A 22286-nucleotide genomic window follows, 5' to 3' on the forward strand; every position below is an offset into this window, starting at 1 on the left:
GTCGCCATGAGAAGTAATTATTTTCTTACCTTTACAAGGGAAAGGACCTATCTTCAGAATTTGTTCATTCAGCCAGCACTCACTGGGTACCAGTGGGTAGTGGTGGCAGTTTCCTGTCCTCCAAAGGGACACTCATGCTCTGACCTCCATCTCATCTAACAGCAGCATATATTGCCCTCGCCACCTCGTAGCTTTGTTGACTTGGCTAGATGGATAATTACGTAGCTAAGCCCCAATGCCTTTGAAAACATCTTCCTTTCACCCTCAATTATTCCAAGAGGGGAGAGAGGGAGGTAGCTGGTTGGTAAAAATGTCAAGGCCATAACAACCCTGATTTACTTGAGTACGTGAAATGAAACAAACAGAGTGTGAACCAGCATCTCCTTTGAAATGGCGTTGGGTCGGATTAGCTCAGGGGAGGGCATCCTTAGAGGAAGAAGAGCCATTAATCACTGTCTTCAACAGTCCAAGTTGACTATCTTATTGTTTAATTATTTTTAATCTTTTGGAAATACAGAACCGCCCCCGGGTATTTTCTTTTCTCTGTCCCTCCTACAGAGCTGCCTGCTCTGGGAGCTGAAGGCCTCCTGTGTATTCCTTGAACTGAATCCAAATTCATTACAGATCTACTGTAAAGTAGACATGGATGATGTGGCTGTTGGGGAGGGAGGGGGAGACGTGAGGAAAGGAAAGTACCATAATAGTAAGTAGCCAGGGCCAGTTTGAAAAGTTGAAAGGTGATCTTTGACCTTCACATGACTCATAAAGCACTTTATGACTCCTACCCCATTAGCCAAGAATTCCCAAGCTCAACAAAAGGGCTTTTTTAGCTGAAATGCCATTTTAACACAGCCTTACAAGGACTGCTTATTTGGTTTACGTGTTAAGTAAGTAAAGTCTTCATTTCTGACTACCTAAGAGTTAACCAGCTTGGTTTATTCTGTGTCTATTTGCTAAGCTGTGTACTTTGCCCAGACATAGAATCAAGTGGGTGCTGAAAAGACCAGATGATTTACTTAAACACGTTTAAGTAAAGACACGTTTACGATAAGATAGCCTCCCCCCTCTGTGTATGTGTGTGTGTGTGTGTGTCTGTGTGTGTGTCTGTGTGTGTGAAAGAGACAGACAAAGAGAGACAGAGACAGAGAAAGAGGAAGGGATGGTGGCATAGGCAAAGAGAGAGACAGGCAAAGGCAAGGGGAGAGAAATACGTGACAGGGAGATAGACACAGAAATGAGAGGGGGGTAGGGTAGGGTAGAGAGAGGAGAAAAACTGACTGAGATTTACAATCACAAGACATCCAGAACTGCACATTTTAATAAAGAAAACTCTAAGCATCCCTAGAATGAAAGATTTGGGGGTATACATGTTACCCAAGGCTGCTTCTTTTTTTACTAATATTTATGTTTTATTTCCTGTGTGTAGTGTGTCATGATCATATCTACCATCCCTCCATCACCCTCCAACTCTTTCCAAGACCCCCTCACCACATCTTCTAACCTAATGTTCATCATTTTGTTCATTTTAGCCCACTGAGTCCTGCTAGTGCTGCCCATATGTCATGGGTGTGGGGCCAAACACTGGGTCACAGGGAACCTACTTAGCATAGGGCTTTCGGATACACTTGCAGCTTCTGTCTATAACTTGTCCTGAGACTAACGGAGAGTTCCAGTCATTTCAGTCACTACTATTGACATGTTAGTTGCCTTCTGGGGAAGGACACTAGAAAGCCACAGTGGCGTTTATCAGAAGCTCTGTGACCAAGTTGCCTGGGCACTGAACATGTGTAGGACCACAGACTAGGATTTTTCTTTCTACATTGTATATCTCTTCCTATGTCTTTTGAATTCTTTACTTCCTAGGTCACAAAACATGACTAGATCCTTTGATTCATTGGAAGAATCATAAAATCAGTTAAAAATTTGTGCCCAGTCTGCTTTTCACAGGGGTTGGCAGGTGCTGGTTGAAGGATTAAAGGTGGCTACAAGTTCTTCGGTGTGCTCTTCAGTGAGCGATGAGCTTTTAATCCCTCTGGATGTACTCTGTGTCTGCTTGACTAATGGACTTCATCGTAAGATACAGTATGCCATTTACTATGGTAATTAGTGATGTGATAGTTACTTTGGATATGCTGTGGTTAGATTCTGGGTATGTGAATTTGAATGTGGTGATATACAGGAAACTCTTAGACCTGTGAGGAACAGGTGGCACAGTGCACATGTATTGTGTTGCTGTGGGCAGGTTGTACTTGGAAAGCCTGGATATCTGCATAGGGTTCCTGTTCAAAGAACTTCCAAATCTACTGAAAATGGCCATGCAGCCAAGTGTGGGTTATCTCAGAAGTCAGAGGTTAAGGCTAGAGGAAAATAACTTGGAAATTAGCCTGGACTATGTCGTAAGGTCCTATTTCAAAAATCAAAAAAGGCATGCACATGTATGAAATATCATGATTAAACCAAATATGGCCCAAGGAGTTGCAGCAGTAGTTCTCAGTGTTGTATGTGGGCTCAAGGGAGTGCCAAAAATTGAATGCTGCAGCATCCCTGACTCAGTAGACTTTGTTGGACTTGAAGGCCTAACAAGGCCTCCCAGGTTATTCTCAAAAGCAAGACAGAGAACATCAGCTATAGGGACAGTGACTTTGGAGTTTCCATGACTCTGTCTCTACTCTTGGACAAGGCTTTAAAGGAAGAGTTGAAGTTTGTGCTCCAAAACCCAGGCTTCTGTCAATCTCACATGCTGCAGTTAAGTATAATGTAACACACATTGAAGGAGTTCACTAACCCAAAATACCTCTGCGTGAGGCCTTCTACAGTATTCCGTCTTTGACCAGACTTTGGAGGTTGGAGCCATTATTTGAAAAAGGTAGTACATCCACTAATGCATTAAAACAGATTTTATAAGGTTTTACTCTTCAAATTAATATATTTTATTAATGATATAAGGCAGTCTTCACCTTAGAGATGCTCAAACCTACTTTTTATCTTATTAAATAAATACTTGCCTTGAACACAGAAAGCACGTGGACACTTCAAAAGACTCCAGTGAATTACCAAGGAATTCTCCTACCAACGCATCAGTTGTCTCCTGGGTAGAGAATGGCCATGTGTTCCTGAGAAAACAAATTCTGTCTATGTTCTCAGGACTCTTAGCACTGAAGGTGGGGGCTGAGAAGCACAGAGCAGGATCAGACATGATAACCATGAGGAGCTGCAGTGCAATTAATCAAAATTAACAACAAATCAAGAGAAAATTACAGTATGCTTTTAATTGAATTGATGGAGCCATGATTTAGAGTGGTTCAGGAGTGCAGTGTGTGTGTGTGTGTGTGTGTGTGTGTGTGTGTGTGTGTGTATGTGTGTGTGTGTGTTTGTATGTTTGTGTGTATGTATGTTTGTATTTGTGTATGGGGGTGTGTGTTTGTGTGGTTTGTGTGTATTTGTCTCTGTGTGTGTGTTTGTGTGTGTGTGTGTTTGTGTGTGTATGTTTGTATTTGTGTATGGGGTGTGTGTTTGTGTGTACTTGTCTCTGCGTGTGTTTGTGTGGGGGGGTGGGTATGTCTGTGTGTGTTTGTGTGTGTGTTTGTGTGTGTGTTTGTGTGTGTGTGTTTGTGTGTGTGTTTGTGCGTGTGTGTTTGTGTGTTTGTGTGTGTTTGTATGTTTGTGTGTATGTATGTGTTTGTGTATGTTTGTATTTGTGTATGGGGGTGTGTGTTTGTGTGTATTTGTCTCTGTGTCTGTTTATGTGTGGGTGGGTGGGGGTGGGTGGGTGGGTGTGGGGGTGGTGTCAGCCGTGGGAGTGGTTCACAAGAAGCACATGCACAGATTTTATGGCATTACTACTACCATGGTTTGGATGTGGTTTAGCCCCATAAACACTGACATTAAACTTTAGTTCCTCAACATAGCAGTGCTGGAAAATGGGGCCCTGAGAAGAGATTATTATCTTTCCTGGGAGGCTGGTTTCAAGGGAGGTTGTAAAACAGGTCAGCTTTTTTACCACCCTCAGGCCCCTGGCACACGCCTGCTCCTCATTGCCACCCAAGCTGTCACCATGTGGCACTCACCATTCCTGTTGTGAGGCAGAATTGATTCCCGCTAGAGGCTGATCTTGAACTTCTCAGCTTTCAGAACTATGAGCTACGTAAAGGCCTCACTATAAATTTCTTCGGTCCAGCTATTGTGGGAGGACACCTCAAGTAAACTGAGAGAATGCTGTTGTGGGAAAGGAGATTAGCATCATCATTGTTTGGGTTATGAAGAAAGATGACAGCGCCTGCTCTTCTCGGTGATTACAACACCCACATTCTTGAGACCATCACAACCGGAAGGGATGATTTCATTTATTTTGACTACAGTACCCGTGTGTATTTGTCTTGCCTGTTTCTATAAAAAGGTTTGGTGCTCATGGCACCATTAATACCATACACCTAATAAACTTTCTATCGTGTGGATCTGGTGATACCAAATCCCTACTTAAGTAGGGGGAAAGTTACAGTGTCAAAACCTGGCATCTGAAATACCCCACAGCCATGTACACTGTGCCCTTCTGGGCTCCTGTCGTAACCATAGCACATTTTTGTCCCTCCTGAACCTCTGGTCCACAGTAGCTACCCTTTCCATCTAGATGAAATTTCTATCTATTCAAAGATCAGCTCAAGCCTCAACCCCCTAATTCTATGTGTTCACTTAGCATCCAAGAAAGAATTCATCTGTTATGCCTGTCCTTGTGTCCTGACCCCACTTACAGAACCTTTGTCTTCTAGGTCTTTGTGTCCCCCACCCATCAGCATGGACTCATCTTTGTTCTCTGTGCTCCACCACTCCTGGCTTTCTCTCTTTCAGCTCCCAGAAATACCTAGCTAATGGGAGACGCCAGCGAAGAAATCAGCGAACAAGAGGAAGCTGAGGTACTTCCTAGCTTCCCCGTGTCTGATTGCTTTGGGGTGGGGGTGGGGCACCTGGATCTATGTACAAAAGTCCACAGTTCTTTCCTTTGAGGCAATTCTGTACCTATAATTACCCTCCCCAAACTCGAGCCCACTAATGTAGTGTCAGTTTTCATACAGCTAGCGATGAAGTGTTGCTCAGTCCTTTTTTAATTTACTGAAAGGCTGGGCATACCTTTACGAGTAGCCTGTATTTTATTTTCCAAATTACCAAATTAAACCAGATCACCTGTATTACACAAGACTCTGATGGATACATCTGGTTTGTAAGTAGATAAGGAACTTTATGTGACATTTATAATCAGACCTTTGGTGTCGTCCTTATATGGTGACTCTTGAATGTCTTCACTGAACTATTAGTCAGACCAAGACGGGTAACAATAGCAGAGACCATTCCCAAGACCCCTCCCACTATGGCTCAAATGTAAAGTTTGGATGCCATGCTCATTAGCTGAGTTCACAGGGACAAATCAATTTGGACCAAGAAAGCACTAACTGAAAGGCTATGGTAGCTTGATGTCCTTACCCTCATTAGCAGAGGATGAAACATTTAAACAGAAACTGGAGGCAAATATAGAAAGCCAATCGTGATTGTCCAATTCAATCAATGATGAGTGTTTGCATTGTCTATGGCAAGCAAAATTACAAAAATGCTTGTAAACATAGCTATGAATATTCCTTAAATATAAACAGATCTCCTCTTCTAGAAAAAAAAAATGCTTGTAAAATGGAATTCAATTGGATGATTGCTCAAGCCGCAAGCTCTTTGGAGCATTGACCCAAGACCAGAATTGAATTCCTGTTTGAATCAGCCAGAGCTTCTAGCCCAGAGCTGACATCATGATCTATGCAGTGGTTCTCAACCTGTGGGTCACGACCCCCTAGCTATACTTCTATCTCCAAAAAACATTTACATCACGATTCGTAATGGTAGCAAAATTACAGTTATAAAGTAGCGACAGAAATAATTTTATGGTTGCGGGTCACCACAATATGAGGAACTGTATTAAAGAGCTGCAGCGTTAGGAACATGGAGAACCACTGAATCCATAGATTCTGCAGAGTTATTTTTTGAATGGACAAAGCTACCACTCCAGTCTCCCTCTTCAAAATGAGGGTAGCAACGTACTTCTAGGTATTTGCCAAATGATAATAGCGATGACACAAACTTCCGGTGGCTTGAAACTGGCCCAACTGAGCAGAGACTGTTGTGCATTTATCTGCACAGAATCCCTCCGGTCTCTCTCTTTGGCAAATGCCCAGGTTTGCACAGACTGCTCTTTTTGAGACCGTAGGCAGGGTCTGGGTGGGGGACAGCTGCCGTAGATTTTCTGAGCAGTTCTTGCGGATGAAAGCAAAGCCCCTGACTTGTGTGCCCAGGGGCTGGGATCAGAACTCCTGGCCTGAAAGAGGGGCTCTGTTGAAAGAACAGTAGGCCTCCCTGTTGGACTGGCTAGTGGGATTTTTTTTTTCAGTTTGCACCTGGTGTTGGGCGATGGGAGTTTATGAAAATCCACAGAGGGGAATGTTTCTGAGTTGAATAACAGAAGGGCAAAACATTGAATGGCAGATCTTTGGAACCGTGAAAAGCACAGACGCGGTCTGTGGAATGGAGACTTGGGTCTTTGCTGAGGGGGGCCTTTCACCGGAGCTGTGGGGGCCTGGACTCCGTGCTGCATGAACAGCTGCACTGGAGCTTTCCTGATGCCTCGCCCAACAGCTTTTGAAAAGGGACCGAAAGCCATCCAGTGGGAACTAGAACCGAGGGCCCTTCCACCCTCTCCCTCAGAGTCAGGACCTTCCAGCCCACTGCGTATGCAAAATTAGTATTCACTGACAATTCTTCCTTTCCCGAGCTGAAAATTTTTGGCACTTTCTAAACTCACTTCTTAGAGCCTTGTTATAAAATATGCATGTTCTCAAAATTTATCCTTTCATAGTACAAAGTAATAAAACTCATTACAAGCTACAGGTATCAAATGGCACTGGAGAGAATAAGGTAGAAATTGAAAGTCACCCCTGATTTTACTCCAAAATGACCCCCATCAAAGACTGGAGGACATTTTTTCAGATCTTTATTCTCCATGTATATATTAAATTCCAAGGCAAGCATCTCAACACCGTAATAAGCAAATTATGGGAATAATGGCCTTGGGTGAATTGCTTATATTTGTTAGTATTTGTCACATTTCTCCCGGTTGGGACAAAAGTAACTTCAGGAAGGGTTTATTTTGGCTCCCAAATCCATGGTACAGCCCATCATGGCAGAAATGTCCTGGTGGCAGGAGCATGAAGCACTCTAGTCAGGAAGCAGAGAGCAACGGAAGCTTGCTTAGATAGATTCTCCTTTACATTCAGTGCAGGATCCCAGCCCAGGGACTGCTGCCTGCCACTTTAAGATAGATCTTCCCACCTCACTGAATCCCCTTAGAGAGATGCCCAGAGATTTGCCTCCTGGGTGATTCTACATCCTGACAGGCTGACAACCTCAGAGTTAGACAGCACAAAGAGGTAAACTTCGTATCTGAAAATTAAAACTGCCTCACTGATGGCCCCTGCCAGGCTCAGGGCTGCATTGTTAGTTTCCTCGTGTTAGTGAGATGGCCTTGAACTGGTGATCTTTCGGCATTTACCTCCTGAGTGCTAGCATCCATCACCCTAGGCCGTATACATCAGGAGACCTGCAGACGCAGTGTTCTATTAAGCAGGACTGATATAAGGAAACTCTGGAGAGAGAAATCAGTGTGAGGTAGACAGAGTGATTGAAATGATGATTTTTATTTTAGAGCTGGGTCTCATACTAATGATTAAAAAAATGTACTGTGAACCCAGACGATGCAGAAAAGCTTCATTTAGATTCATTTAAATGCCCTGCAATGTACTACAGACAGCCTGATTTTGGTCCTGGACCTCCAAGGTTCTCATTGGGTGAGGATTCTACCGCCATTACTCAGAGATTCCATTTCTAACACAATCATGTATTCCTAGGAATATTTGTCTCCATCCCAGCCTTGTTCTTTTGGGATTCTGCTTAACTGTGCTTGAACTCACCAGTGTGCTGGGGCAGGTTGGAGTTTATAATAACCTGTGATGTGAAGGGATACAAGGACTTAGGAAAGGCACATTGTACATTCAAGTGGCTTAATAAAACTGTGTTTTATACACAGAAGATAACGATTATGAAATAACTTGAGCTGTTAAACACACGTCTCAAAAACAGTTTGTTCCAGGTACTTTTTATGTTCTTAATTTCATGTAATTCTGCATTGACTTCGGGAGTTCTGTATCTTAATTATCTCCAGTCGGCAGATGTATAAATAGATACTCAAAAAGGTAAAATCGCTTATCTAAATTTATCCAAAAGTTCACTTAAAGCAGTGGTTCTTAAACTGTGAGGTTCGACCACTTTGGGGGAGGGCGTCAAACAACCCCTTCGCAGGGGTCACATATCAGATATCAGATATTGTGCATATCAGATATGTATATTACAATTCATAACAGCAGCAAATTTATAGTTATGAAATAGCAGCAAAAATAATTTTATGGTGGAGGGTCACCAAAACATAAGGAACTGTATTAAAAGGGCAGAGCATTAGGAAGGTTGAGAACTACTGGCTTCAGAGGCCTAGATCTAAAACCAGGCTGTTCTCCTTGGCGGTCTTGTGTCTCTCTGCTTCTCCTTGGTGCTATGGAAGCGTTTCTTTCCAATCCTGTCCTCCGATGTCTGGGAAAGGATCTTAGCCATGGTTACACAATGGCCATGATAAGGGACTTTGAAAATGAACCCATGCCAATCTCCTCTGGAAGAGGTCTTGGTTGAGGGGAGGTTGGGCCTAGAACTTCCTTGTATTCTTTCCTTCAATTCTTCCAATATGTTTTACATAACCTTGCAGCATTTCTCCTAACCTAGTAGGTTTCAACACAGAGCTCCTGTAAGAAGGTCTCTTTCCGTTTCTCTTGCTCTTGGGGGTGATTTCGTATCAGCTTGGCCCAGATTTCAACGTAATGTAAGCATCGTAGAAAAATTGCCATCAGCCCAAGCAGCCTCTGTCTTCTTACCTAGGTAATTTGTAGAGTCCTTGATGACGGAAACATGTCCTCAACAGCTCCTATCTTCTTCTGAATAGCCTGCTTAGTGCTGTATGTGCAGATGCAGGAAAAATGTGGGCTGAGTTAGCAGCTAAACCATTCTGGGATTTAGAACCTTGAAGGGAATTGTACAAAGAAGAAAAATAAGAGCAAAGGAGGAGAATTGAGTCAGACCCTGGATATCCTGGTCAAGTCACAGTTCAACATGCTTAGGTAGTAAGAGCCATTACAAGCCTTTTTCATATGACATTGTACTTTACTTTAGGTGCCAGACAGTAGGTCCCTACTCTTGTGTTGCATATGGTCCAGTGAGAGAGACATAGAGCCATGCTATAAATAAATTCCAGAGAAAAGAGAAGAAAATCATATGAAGACGAGGGGCTTGAAGAAGGTTGCTTATATGGACTTTGGGGAAGTCTCACCTGAGGCAGGGGAATTTTGACACTGAAACTGATGACTCAGGCATGGGGATTCAAAGGAATGTTCCCCGAAGTAACCCTAGATGTGATCATCAATTGGTCTGAGATATTTACACCTCCATGTTTATTCCAGAATTATTGTGATAGGCAAAACATGGAAACAGCCTTGACACCCATCAACAGATAAACCAATGATAAAAATGGATATATTGGACTTTTATTCAGCTGTAAAAATGAGATTATGTCATTTGAAGAAAGATTAACAGAACTGGGGAACATTCTATTTTGTAAAATAAGTCAAATTTATACAAGTATCATGCATTGTCTCCTATGTCAAATCTAGATTTGTATGCATGCATACATATATATATATATATATATATATACATAAATATGTGTGATGAAAACAAAGACATGGGCAATCAAAGGGGAACAGGAACTAATTGCAGGGAGGCAGACTGTAGCAGGGAGGAAGGCAGAGCAGGGTTGAATCGTGGGCATGACTGTCAAGTGAAAATATTTCTTATATTTTTGGTTGTGAGCCTAGCCTTTAACGGCTGAGCCATCTCTCCAGCCCGAAAATATTTCTAAGTATACATTGGATGTCATATAGGACTCAGTATCTTGTATGATAATAAAAGACATATCTTGAAAGAAGAAGAAACCAAAACATGGCTGGCCTATGTGGTAGAAGACCAGAGAGAAGGGTAGTGGGGTTCCAGGCACTGAACAAGGAGGCCAGTGAAGAAGCCAGCAACAAAGAGTGTACCTGATACGAAAGGCATGAGGCATGAGATGAAGTATGAATGGGTTTCATTGGAAGCATGGGACTTTGGAAACTCCATGTAACCTGATTCAAGCTCCATTCAGTTGATGATGTAAATGCACTATCTGTGGACTGCTCTGGCCATAGCTGACATTTCGGGAGAGCCCTGAAGGAAGCTCCAATTGTGAGCTCTTGGGTTGGAAAACTTAGTATTTGAGGTTCTTGGCTTCCTAGCATGTCTCTTGACGGAATGTCAAAAATATGAAAGTGGCAGGTCATCATTTGCTGCTGGTTTTCATTTCTGACTAGACTGTAAGAGGTGTAAAGCATACCCCTGGTGGTTTCTTGTTGATTTTTATTCAACTGCCTATTGGCCATTTGTATTTCCATTTTCAGGATACCATGAGTCAGGATTCTGAACTCCATTTACGTGGACCTCAAGGTCTCATAAGTTCTCCTAGACTATTGTCTCATCTGAATGCTTCAGGAGGGATGTGTCTGTTTTTGAGGTTACTTGATGTAGTGGCAAAAATCAACCCTTAGCTTGTTGCTTGTTGAATGTAACTTACAGGCTACGCTTAATCACTAGAGGCTTTCCTTGTCACTTGTCATATGACTGACTATCAATACAAAAACCTTTAACATAATAGATCCCAGTAGTGAATATATTTTACTGTATTCTATTAGGAAAAATAACCATAGGTCCCATCATTTTCAAGGGGAGAGGATTACTCCTAGGTTGTGAACCTCAGGTGTCAGAAATGATAGGGTCATCTTAGAGTTATCAATAACACTTTATTTTATTTTTGAAAAAGGAATGATACTGGTCTTAGGAAATCATAGCCCACTAATACATGATAGCAGACAAATACTTTAAACATTTTTCACTTTCATAAACTTAAACTTTGTTCTCCAGAGTCACCTTTTTGGGGGAGAGGGAGACATGTCTTTTAAAATTAGTCTAAAAGTAGTTTTCTTAAGCTGAAAGCTAAAAAGGGTTTAGCACAGAATTCTACCAAACTTTCAAAGAAGAGTTAATACCAATATTCCTCAAAGTATTCCACAAAATAGAAATAGAAGGAACATTGCCCAATTCATTTTACTCTGATACACAAACCACATAACTCAACTGATACACTCAACAAAGAACGAGAATTGCAGACCAATTTTCCTTATGATGTGAAATTACTCAATAAAATACTTGCAAACCAAATCTAAGAATGCATATGAAAGATCAACTTCGATGAACAAGTAGTCTTCATCCCAGAGACAACAGGGATGGTTTAAATATGAATATCAAAATATAACCCACCCTATAAACAAACTGAAAGAAAAAGAAACATACATGATTATCTCATTAGATGTAAAAAAAGGCTTTTGACAATCAAACACCCCTACAAAGATAAAATTCCTGGAGAGATTAGGAATACAACGAACAAACCTTAACATAATAAAGGCAATTTACAGCAAGCCTATAGCCAACATCAAACTAAATGGAGAGGAACTCAAAACAATTCCATTAAAATTAGAAACAAGACAAGGCTGTCTACTCTCTCCACTACCTATTCAGTATAGTACTTGAAGTTCTAGCTAGAGCAATAAAACAACTAATTGAAGGAGATCAAGGCATACAGATCAGAAAGAAAGGGGTCAAAATATTATTTGCAGATAATATGATAATAAACATAAGTGAGCCTAAAAATTCCAACAGGAAACTCCCATAGCTGATAAACACTTTCAGAAAAGTGACTAAATACAAGATTAACTCGAAATAGTCAGTAGCCCTCCTATATTCAAATGACAAATTGAGAAAGAGATCAGGGAAGTGACACCTTTCACAATAGCCTCAAATAATATAAAATATCATGGGGTAAATCTAACCAGGCAAGTGAAAGACTTGTATGAAGGTTCAGATCTTTGAAGAAGATATCAGAAGATGGAAAGATCTTTGATGCTCATAGATCAATAGGGTTAATAAAGTAAAAATGGCCATCCTACTGAAGGCCATCTAGAGAGTCAATGCAATCCTCATGAAAATTTCAACACAATTCTTTACAGATCTTGAAAGGACAATTCTCAACTTCATATGGAAAAACGAAAATCCTAGGATATCTAGAACAATCCTAGATAATAAAACACACACACACACACACACACACACACACACACACACACACACAAACCAAACTCTCTTGAGGTACCACATGCCTGATTTCAAGCTGTAATACAGAGCTATATTAATAAAAAATATCATTATTGATATAAAAATAGAGAAGTTGATCAATGAAATCTAAGAAGAGACCCAGATAAAAATCTATACACCTATGAACATCTGATTTTTGAAAAAGAAACCAGAAATATACAATGGAAAAAGGGCACTATCTTCAACAAATGGTGCTGGTCAAACTGGATGTCTGCATGTAGAAGGATGCAGACAGATCCATATTTATCCCTTTGTACAAAACTCAAGTCCAAGTGGATCAAAGATCTTAACATAAAACCAGATACACTGAACCTAATAGAAGAAAAAAATAGGGACTATCCTTGAAAGCATTGGCACAGGAGATGATTTTCTAAACAGAACACCAATTGCTCAAGCACTAAGATCAACAGTAAATGGGATCTCATGAAACTGGAAAACTTGTGTAAGGCAAAGGACACTCTCATTCAGACAAAGCAGCAGCCTATAGAACAGGAAAGTGTTCTATTGTTGAAAACAGTTGATTTTCACCAACTCTACATCCAATAGAGGACCAATATCCAAAATATATAAAGAACTCAAGAACCTAGGTAGCAATAAACAAACAAACAAACAATCCAGTTTAAAAAGCAGAAGGCAGATCTAAATAGATAATTCTCAGCAGAGGAATCTCAAATGGCTGAGAAATATTTAAAGAAATGTTCAGCATCTTCAGTCATTAGAGAAATGCAAATCAATATGACTGAGATTTCATCTCACACCTGTCAGAATGACTAGTATAAAAAAACCCAAGTGACAGCGCATGCTGGTGCAGATGTGGAGCAAAGGGAACTCTCCTCCATTGCTGGTGGGAATGCAAATTTGTAAAACCACTTCAGAAATCAATATGGCAGTTTCGTAGAAAATTGGGTATCATGCTACCTCAAGACCCAGCTATACCACCCTTGGGCATATATCCAAAGGACACTGCGTCTTACTACAAGGACATGCTCTCAACCATGTTCATAGCAGCTTTATTCATAATAGCCAGAAACTCGAAACAACCTAGTTATCCATCAATCAAAGAATAGATAAAACAAAATGTGGCATATTTAGACAAAGGAGTATTGCTCAGATGTTAAAATAAATTACATCATTAAATTTGCAGGCAAATAGATGAAACTAGAATAAAACACTCTGAGTGAGGTAACCTTGTCACAGAAAGATAAATGTGGTATGTTATCCACTTATAAAGGGACATTAGCCATTAAGTAATGATAACCAAGCTATAACCCATAGACCCAGAAAGGTTAGATAAAGAGGGGGAGTTTGGTGGGGATGCAGAGCTCTCCCTGGGGGAAGGGGTAGGATAAATTTAACAGGAGGACTGGGGGTAAGTGGGAGTAGTAGTTAATTGGGCATGGCAGGGAAATGGCATGAAGGGAGAGAGTACAAGAAGTCAGATGGAATCGGGGAGACATTTGGGATGGGTGTGAAAACCCAGTGCAGTGGAATCTATGAAGGTGGTCCAAGTGAGGACTCCTAGTAATGGGGAATACAAAGCCCCATCTGGCCATCTCTCGCAGCTAGACGAGGAATCCAGGGGTGAGAATAGGTTTCTTTAACTGAGTTATTGGCCAAGAAGGCCCCATGGAAATACCCAAACCACCAAGGCTGTTGCTAATACAAAAGGTTGCTTGCCGAAAATGGATAGAGCGCCTCACTGCTGAGGACAGCACCCAAACAACTCATTCAACATGGAGAAGTCAAACTGGTGCCCTCATGGAGCCCTCACCCCCACATTTTACTCTCTTTGGTGAGGGAATGTACTCTCCAGGCTACCAAAAGAAAAATGTGGACACCAATCCAGCCACAGAACCTTTGCCCACAACCTGTTCTGCCTACAAAATATTCTAGGGCAATGGTGCCACAGAACTTGTGAGAAGAGCCAACCAAGGTCTAATTTGACTTAAGACTACTCCACAAGTTCCTCAGAAAATTGTAGATAGCACTACCTGAGGACCCAGCTATACCACTCCTGGGCATATACCCAAAAGATGCTCTAACATATAACAAGGACACATGCTCCACTATGTTCATAACAGCCTAATTTATAATAGCCAGAAGCTGGAAAGAACCCAGATATCCCTCAACAATGGATACAAAAAATGTGGTACATCTACACAATGGAGTACTAATCAGCTATTAAAAACAATGACTTCATGAAATTCTTAGGCAAATGGATGGAACTTGAAAATATCATCCTGAGTGAGGTAACCCAATCACAAAAGAACACACATGGTATGTGTTCACTGATAAGTGGATATTAGCCCAAAAGCTCAGATTACCCAAGATACAATCCACAGACCACATGAAGCTCAAGAAGAAGGAAGACAAAGTGTGGATGCTTCAGACTTTCTTAGAAGGAGAAACAAAAATACTCACAGAAGGAACTCTAGAGACACTGTGTGGAGCAGAGATTGAAGGAAAGGCCATTCCAAGACTGCCCCACCTGGGGGATCCATCCCACATGCAGACACCAAAGCCAGAAAATATTGCAGATGCCAAGAAATACATGCTGACAGGAACCTGATATCTCACTGTCTCCTGACAGGCTCTGCCATACATAGCCTTACAAATACAGAGGGGGATGCTCACAGCCAACCATTGAATTGAGAAATGGGGTCCCCAGTGGAGGAGTTAAAGGACTGAAGTAGCTGAAGGGGTTTGAAACTCCATAAGAACAACAACAATATCAACCAACCAGACCCTCCAGAGCTCCTAGGGAGTAAACCACCATCCCAAGAGTACACAGGGATGGACCTATAGCCCCATCCGCATATGTAGCAGAGGATGGCCTTGTCGGGCATCAATGGGAGTAGAGGTCCTTGGTCTTGTCAAGGCTTGATGCCCCAGTGTAGGGGAATGTCAAGGCAGGGAGGTGGGAAGGAGTGGGTGGATGGGTGAGGGAGCACCCTCATAGAATCGGGGGAGAGGGGATAGGATAGCATGTTTCTGGAGGGGAAACCAGGAAAGGGGATAACATTTAAAATGTAAATTAAAAAATACCCAATAAGATGAAGCAAAGAAGTGCAGGCAGACAGGAGCCGGATGTAGATCTCTCCTGAGAGACACAGCCAGAATACAGCAAATACAGAGGCGAATGCCAGCAGCAAACCACTGAACTGAGAACAGGACCCCCATTGAAGGAATCAGAGAAAGAACTGGAAAGCTTGAAGGGGCTCGAGACCCCATATGTACAACAATGCCAAGCAACCAGAGCTTCCAGGGACTAAGCCACTACCTAAAGACTATACATGGACTGACCCTGGACTCTGACCTCATAGGTAGCAATGAATGGCCTAGTAAGAACACCAGTGGAAGGGGAAGCCCTGGGTCCTGCTAAGACTGAACCCCCAGTGAACGTGATTGTTGGGGGGAGGGCGGCAATGAGGGGAGGATGGGGAGGGGAACACCCATAAGGAAGGGGAGGGGTAGGGGTTGGGGGATGTTGGCTCATAAACCAGGAAAGGGAATAACACTCGAAATGTAAATAAATACTCAAGTTAATTTTAAAAAAAGATGGAAAAAATACCCAATAAAACAAAAAAAACAAAATACATACATGCACAGAAAGACTACTTCATAAGAAGGAACCCATGCCTAACACTGTTTAGATAATCAAGAACCAGAGACTAGATAGCCTAGAAATACCCAGGGCAAAGCCAAACAACACTAGTCTAAAAATAAAAACAAAAAAGCAAACAGAAACAATAAACTGATTCAGTGTCTTATCTATCATCATCGGAGAGGCATCCTTGAGATGCAGATGAGAATAAATGTAGAAACTCACAGTGAGACACGGAGACATGGAGAGAGAGTCTAACTTGAACGTCTCCATCAAGTTCCTTCCTTCAGACCTCAGGGAAATCCCACAGAAGAGGAGGCAGAAAGATTGTAAGAGTCGTGGATGTTTAGAAGACACCAGGTCCTCTGAACCAACTATTACAGTGCACGTGAGCTCACCAGAGAGACTGAAGCAGCAAGCGCAGGGCCTACACTGGTCAGGCAGCTATGGTCTTCCTAGTACATAATTTACTTCTTAACAGTTCACCTAGCTACTACCCATTACAAACAGTTTCTTATTCTTATGCTTGCTTGACACGATAAGGCTAATTGGTTCCAGTACTCCTTAAAACATTTTTTACCTATTTGCACTGGTCTGCCCCAGGCCCTCTGTGTATATACTATAGCTATTAGCTTAGTGTTTTTTAATGGGACTCCTGACTGTGACAGTGAGTGGGTCTCTGATTCTTGTCCCTGTTCTTGGGTCTCTTTTCCTACTGTAGACTTGCTGTGTCTATTTTGATAGGATAGTGTTGGCTTTATCTTTTGATATTTTATTATATTTTTATCGTCATGTTCAGTTGTTATCTCTTAGAAGCCCATTCTTTTCCAATGAGAGACAGCAAGGAGGTGATGGAATCCAGAGGGGAGGGGAGATAAAAGGAACCGGGAGGGAAGGGAAACGTAATCAGAATATATTGTATGAGAAACGAAGCTATTTTCAAAAAAAAGTAAAAGTAGTTCTTTTTAATGTATAAAGAACTTGAAAGTTATTGATTTTTATGGCAGTCGAAGGCTACCTTATAATTCTTGAGGTAAAATTATTCTATCCCATGCTAGATATTCCAGATAAATCTACTGGAATTTCAACCTACTTGTCTGGGAGATAAGCTTTCTTAAGAATTTCTGCCAAGTGAGCATCCTCTGTCCATGCTCATATGATGCTCTGGCACCTTTATAAATAACATAAACCTTCTAAAAAGTCGTGGGGGTGAGGGCGTGGTGGGAAGTACATCAAAATAACCTGAGTGTTTATCCAGTCTGCAGAGTCTGGCCGGCTCAGCATCCACACCCTTTCAACAAATATTTGCCTTCAATTGTCACTCTTGTTAGGCTAGCATTTTAGCAGTTCCTGGTTGCTTCTGGAAAGTTCAGCCCACTAAGACATTAACTCCAAAGTACAGCGGTGGCACTGGGAGAGCAGTGTAAGGAAGGGCCTCTGGATCTCCATCACCAGAGGTTATATCTGCCCTCCCCCTTTTCATTTCTTGGTCTAATGTAAAGTGACATTTAAACTGGGACCCATGACAGGCCCTTTTAAGCCTTTTCATCCAGTCAGGTTGATGGTCCCAACTATCTTCCATTTAGAAAGTCAAAGACCAATTCTATTTTAGGTTGATTTTAGTTGAGATTGGTAAAGACCTTTTCCCTTGCCCGAAGAAGTCAATGTTGTAAGTGGAGGGGGGAATATTTTAAATCCTGAGGGAGGGACCTGCACTGCTTCCCTGACTCAGACAACCGGTTAGGTCAGTTTCTGCTTTAGGGGGTGGCTGTGCCAACCTTTTCAGGTTCCCTTGGTCAAAGAAACAGAATTCAGAACCTGAAAAGTGTTGATTAAGAAAGACACCACAACTTTGATTCACTAAGTATGAATAAATTAGGAATTTAGACACACTTTGAAATGCTAACACACTTAAAGGTGAAGGGGGAAGAGTTGGCAGAACTCATCTGAGGAACCGCTGGCAGCCACATAGCGTGCTTGACAAATAGCCAGATACCATTTGCCAAACCTGAACATGGCCAGCTTCTCTATCTCCACATTAAAGGAACATTAAGGTCTTTATCTATTGGCCTGAACCTATTGAAGAAAAGGAATTTCAGAGTTGAGACTAATGTACCTTTCAAAAAATGACCTCCTACTGCCTCATCATTTCTGAGATCTCAGTGTGCACACTATTCAATAATGCACTAGTATGAAGTTTGCAAATAGGTAAAGGATGTTTTAAAGTGTACTGGGGCCAATTAGCCTTATTATGTCAAGCAAGCATAGGAATAAGAAATTGGCTGCAGTGGGTAGACGTTAGATGAATTGCTAGGAAATAAATTATGTTATAGGAAGGCTATAACTCCCTTATGGTGCAAAACAGGATCCCATGAGAGACCCCCTGATAGGTCCTCCAATCCCAAGTGGTCAACCCTAAATACACCTAAACAACACTAAATGGGCTATTTCATATATGTAGATGTATAAAACAATAGATAGTACATACAAAACATAAACAATTACAGAATAAGCGATTATGAATCCAAGAGGAAGGGAGGTGGAATTAGAGGGGGAAAATCTGAAGGGTAGAAATAATGTAAACACAATATACTCATCTATAAAGCTAACAAATTTATAAACTGATGTCCCAATGCATCCAGAGTGTAAAGTCTTCAAGATCTCAAAGGAAAGGAAATATCCAAATGACTGTGATGCTTTATATATTCTTGTTTCTATTACCACTGTTCCCATTGATTTAACACTTAGGAAGTACTTAGAAGTAACTTAGGTATGGGGTTGGAGAGATGGCTCAGTGGTTACAGGTATGTACTACCCATGCAGAGGGTCTGAGTTCAATTGTGAGCCTGTATCAGGAGGCTCACAATGGTCTATCACTATAGCACCAATGGAATCCAAAGCCTTTGGCCTCAAAGGGAGTCAGTGAGCACACATCCACATAAAGACATATACAATTAAGAATAAGGTAGTCTAGGTATTATATTATACTCTTTGTAGGTAGCATTTATAAGCCTTCTCAAAGAACTCCCAGAGTCAAAATTATTTGGGCAATGACATTTATAATATTCTGAATCTTGGGTCCCTATGCAAAGGCATATATGTGTAGCTCAAATATCTGACTGTTAGAGGTCCCTGGGGTTTTCCAACCATTCAAACACAGTGCTTTGCCTAAACTTAAGCATATCATAGAGCCCCATAGTAACTATGAGGGATACGTGACCTACTTACTCTCAGATACACGGAGCAGAGGAAAGCAGTATTGCTTCTAGCTAGTAAGGCTAAGCGGGGTTCATGAATGCCTCCAACCATCGACTCTGCCTGTGAGAGACATTCTGCTTGAGAACTCACTACATACCACATATGATCCCAATACTTCTCATATACTAGAATTATGTGTATCTTTACACTAGCTCCCTGTTGGTTTTCAGCCATGTGATTGCTGGTTTCAGACAGTTTTGGAACTGGAATTTTGGAATCTATAACAAACGTCTTTTGTGTCTGTCTCATTGCTATCACATAATAAACCATTTATTTCTTGTTAGTATCACAGCCCCTACTATGACTGGCAGACATTGAGAGGAAAGCCTTATGTGGGAAGTTTAGGAGCCAACCTAGCCATGGCACAAGCATTTACACTCACTTCACTGAGCAGAACTTTACACAGATGCAATGAGGCTTTCAGTAAGCATATAACAGTATCTGTGCCATATACAGGTCCCTAATTTTACAGCTGAGAAAATTAAATCACCAGAAGGCTCAGTACCAAATATCAAGAAGCTTGGCCTCAATTAGAGGAAGTATTAAAAGAATTGAAGGAGCTTGCAACCCCATAAAAACAATGCTAACCGCCAGAGCTTCCAGGGACTAAACCACTACCCAAAGACAATACATGGACTGACCCTGGGCTCCAACTGCATATGTAGCAGAGAATAGCCTTGTTGGGGCACCAGTGGAAGGGGAAGCCCTTGGTCCTGCCAAGGTTGGACCCTCAGTGCAGGGGAATATTGGGGGGGCAATTAGGGGGATGTATAGGGGGAATATCCATATGAGGGAGGGGGCAGGGAATGGGAGCTTATGGACAGGAAGCCACTGAGACATCCCCAAAAAGTATTTTGTAATTATCTACAAATCATATCCATTAAGCATTAATAATCAAGACGATGTCTAGCATATACTGACACTGTCTTTAAGAAGTGTGGAGTTGAAGTGTGTTGTTATAAAATCATTTTGACTAAAAAAAAGAAAAACCACAGGCAGACGCAGGGAAGGTGGTTCAGTCAGTGAAAGGCTTGCCGCACATGGACTTGAGTTCATTCCCTAACCTCTGCAGAGCCTGAGAACAGTGCTGCACAGCTGCCATTGCAGCAACAGGGAGACAGAGACGGAAGACCCTGGAGCTGGACAGTCAGTCTGGCTAACTCAGCGAGCCCCAGATTCTGACAGAGACCCTGTCTTAAAAATATAATGGGAATAGAGTAAGACACCTGACATTGACCTCGTGTCTCCATAGAGCACACATATCAATGAAAGCAAGTGTGTGTGTGTGTGTGTGAGTGTGTACACGCATGCACACAAATGTACATACATGTACACACATGTACACAGGCATGCACACACACACAAACATACACATGGAACTTATTCCTCAGCTCAGGCCCATGTTTGGAATCATTTATCTCTACCAATCTTGAACTATAACTCAGTCGTCACAAATGAAGTTTGACGGTTTCATTCCAGGTCTAGCCTAGAGTGTTATTTATGTTTTCGAACTGAATGAGGAATGCCGTTTCAGAGTCTCCCAAGGAGAAGTCTGGATTTCTAGCAAAACGAGGCAAAATGTCTGCAGCAACATTATACTTTACTTTTCCACAGCCCCATATTCTTTCCCAGTCTCAGACTCAGACCCAGCCTCTTGGTTATTAACCACGACTACAACTGCCAAGACACCCACTCAAGAAACAAGAGAGTGCAATAAAGTATAGACGGGGCTTGAAAAGGTCACAGAGAGTCCAGCGAGCTGATATCTGCCCGCACCTGGATCGGCCCCGTTCCTCTACCGCCTGGTTATGAATATCAAGTCATGAGCTGTGACCGAGTTCATCTCAACTTCAACCCTGGGCTCTTTGAGAGCGGGATGCTAATTACTTTCCTTCTCTGCCCCTCCACGTCTCAGGTGTCTGCAGACATCTGAAACTGACAGTGCTGCAGGGTTGCTTTCCCCTGAAGTCTCAATGACAACCTCAGCCTGGCCTGGTCAGACCCTTGGAAGGCTCCTGAAAACTGCCTGTCAGATGTGCACACATCAACACACCACCTGTTCTGGCAGGAAACCAATTTTCTCTATTCCTTCCTCCCTGGGGAAATGTGCCCGCCTTTGGCATCTGTCCCCACTTACCCTGTTTCACACAAGAGACAAAGAAATCATTTTTGTTTCTCAAGCCATCTCTCCTGCTTCTGTTTAAAAAAATAAAATTACTTGCTTTCCTCTCGCAATAGGCATGCTGGCTCCTTTTTTCCCCCCTCCTTTCTGCGTCTTTACAACTATCCTTGTTTGCTTGTTTGCTGTTCTCGCTCCAGTTCCTTTTTGGCTTCCCTTACTTGGTTCTATGGGAGCTCCATTTCTACCCCCTGTACTGTGTTTCATTACGGGACAGAAGCTGCCTCAGTAATCTACGATGCTGTCATCTCCGTTGACTACTGATCTTTACTGTTATTGCTGTTCTGGAATCTTTTGCAGGGCATCTGTAGGCAGTCTGTCTGTTTCATTCCCCTCCTAGTAGCCCTTACTATGGTATAGAGCACAAGAGTGGGCAATACTAAAACATGACCTCACACTCTTGAGTGGTGCTGTAGGAATGATTGTTGGTTCTAAGGACACAGGACTGCCCTCTTTGTTCCCAAGGTCCAGTCACCGCTGCTGCTTCAGACATGGTTTCTTATTAGTATAGACCAAAACAGATTGCAAGGTCCTGTGATCTCATTGAAGCATGGGCAAGATCCATGGATTTTCTTCCAACTACAGAACTATCCTGAGACCTTGAGAGGGTCAGAGCTCCAGGCAAAGAGTAAAAGGAGAGACCTGGGGACTGGCAGTTATTTCTTTTTTTTTTTTTATTAACTTGAGTATTTCTTATATACATTTCGAGTGTTATTCCCTTTCCCTGTATCCGGGCAAACATCCCCCTCCCCCCTCCCCTAACATATGGGTGTTCCCCTCCCAACCCTCCCCCCATTGCCGCCCTCCCCCCACCAGTCT

At 42.1% G+C, this 22286-nt stretch overlaps 1 long non-coding RNA gene across 2 annotated transcripts; it reads left to right on the forward strand.

Moving 5' to 3' along the window:
• Positions 1–814: 814 nt before the first annotated feature.
• LOC147996030 (uncharacterized) lies at positions 815–21521 on the forward strand. 2 transcript variants are annotated; one of them, XR_015673841.1, is made up of 4 exons: positions 815–887; positions 4125–4288; positions 4846–4910; positions 21204–21521. It is a non-coding gene; the product is annotated as an uncharacterized LOC147996030 (long non-coding RNA). The 2 variants fall into 2 exon arrangements; XR_015673840.1 differs by lacking the exons at positions 4846–4910; positions 21204–21521 and having other exon boundaries at positions 4125–4450.
• Positions 21522–22286: the final 765 nt, after the last annotated feature.

Source organism: Rattus norvegicus, chromosome 2, assembly GCF_021556685.1.
Source record: "Rattus norvegicus strain SHRSP/BbbUtx chromosome 2, alternate assembly SHRSP_T2T, whole genome shotgun sequence".
In the NCBI taxonomy this organism is placed as follows: domain Eukaryota; kingdom Metazoa; phylum Chordata; class Mammalia; order Rodentia; family Muridae; genus Rattus; species Rattus norvegicus.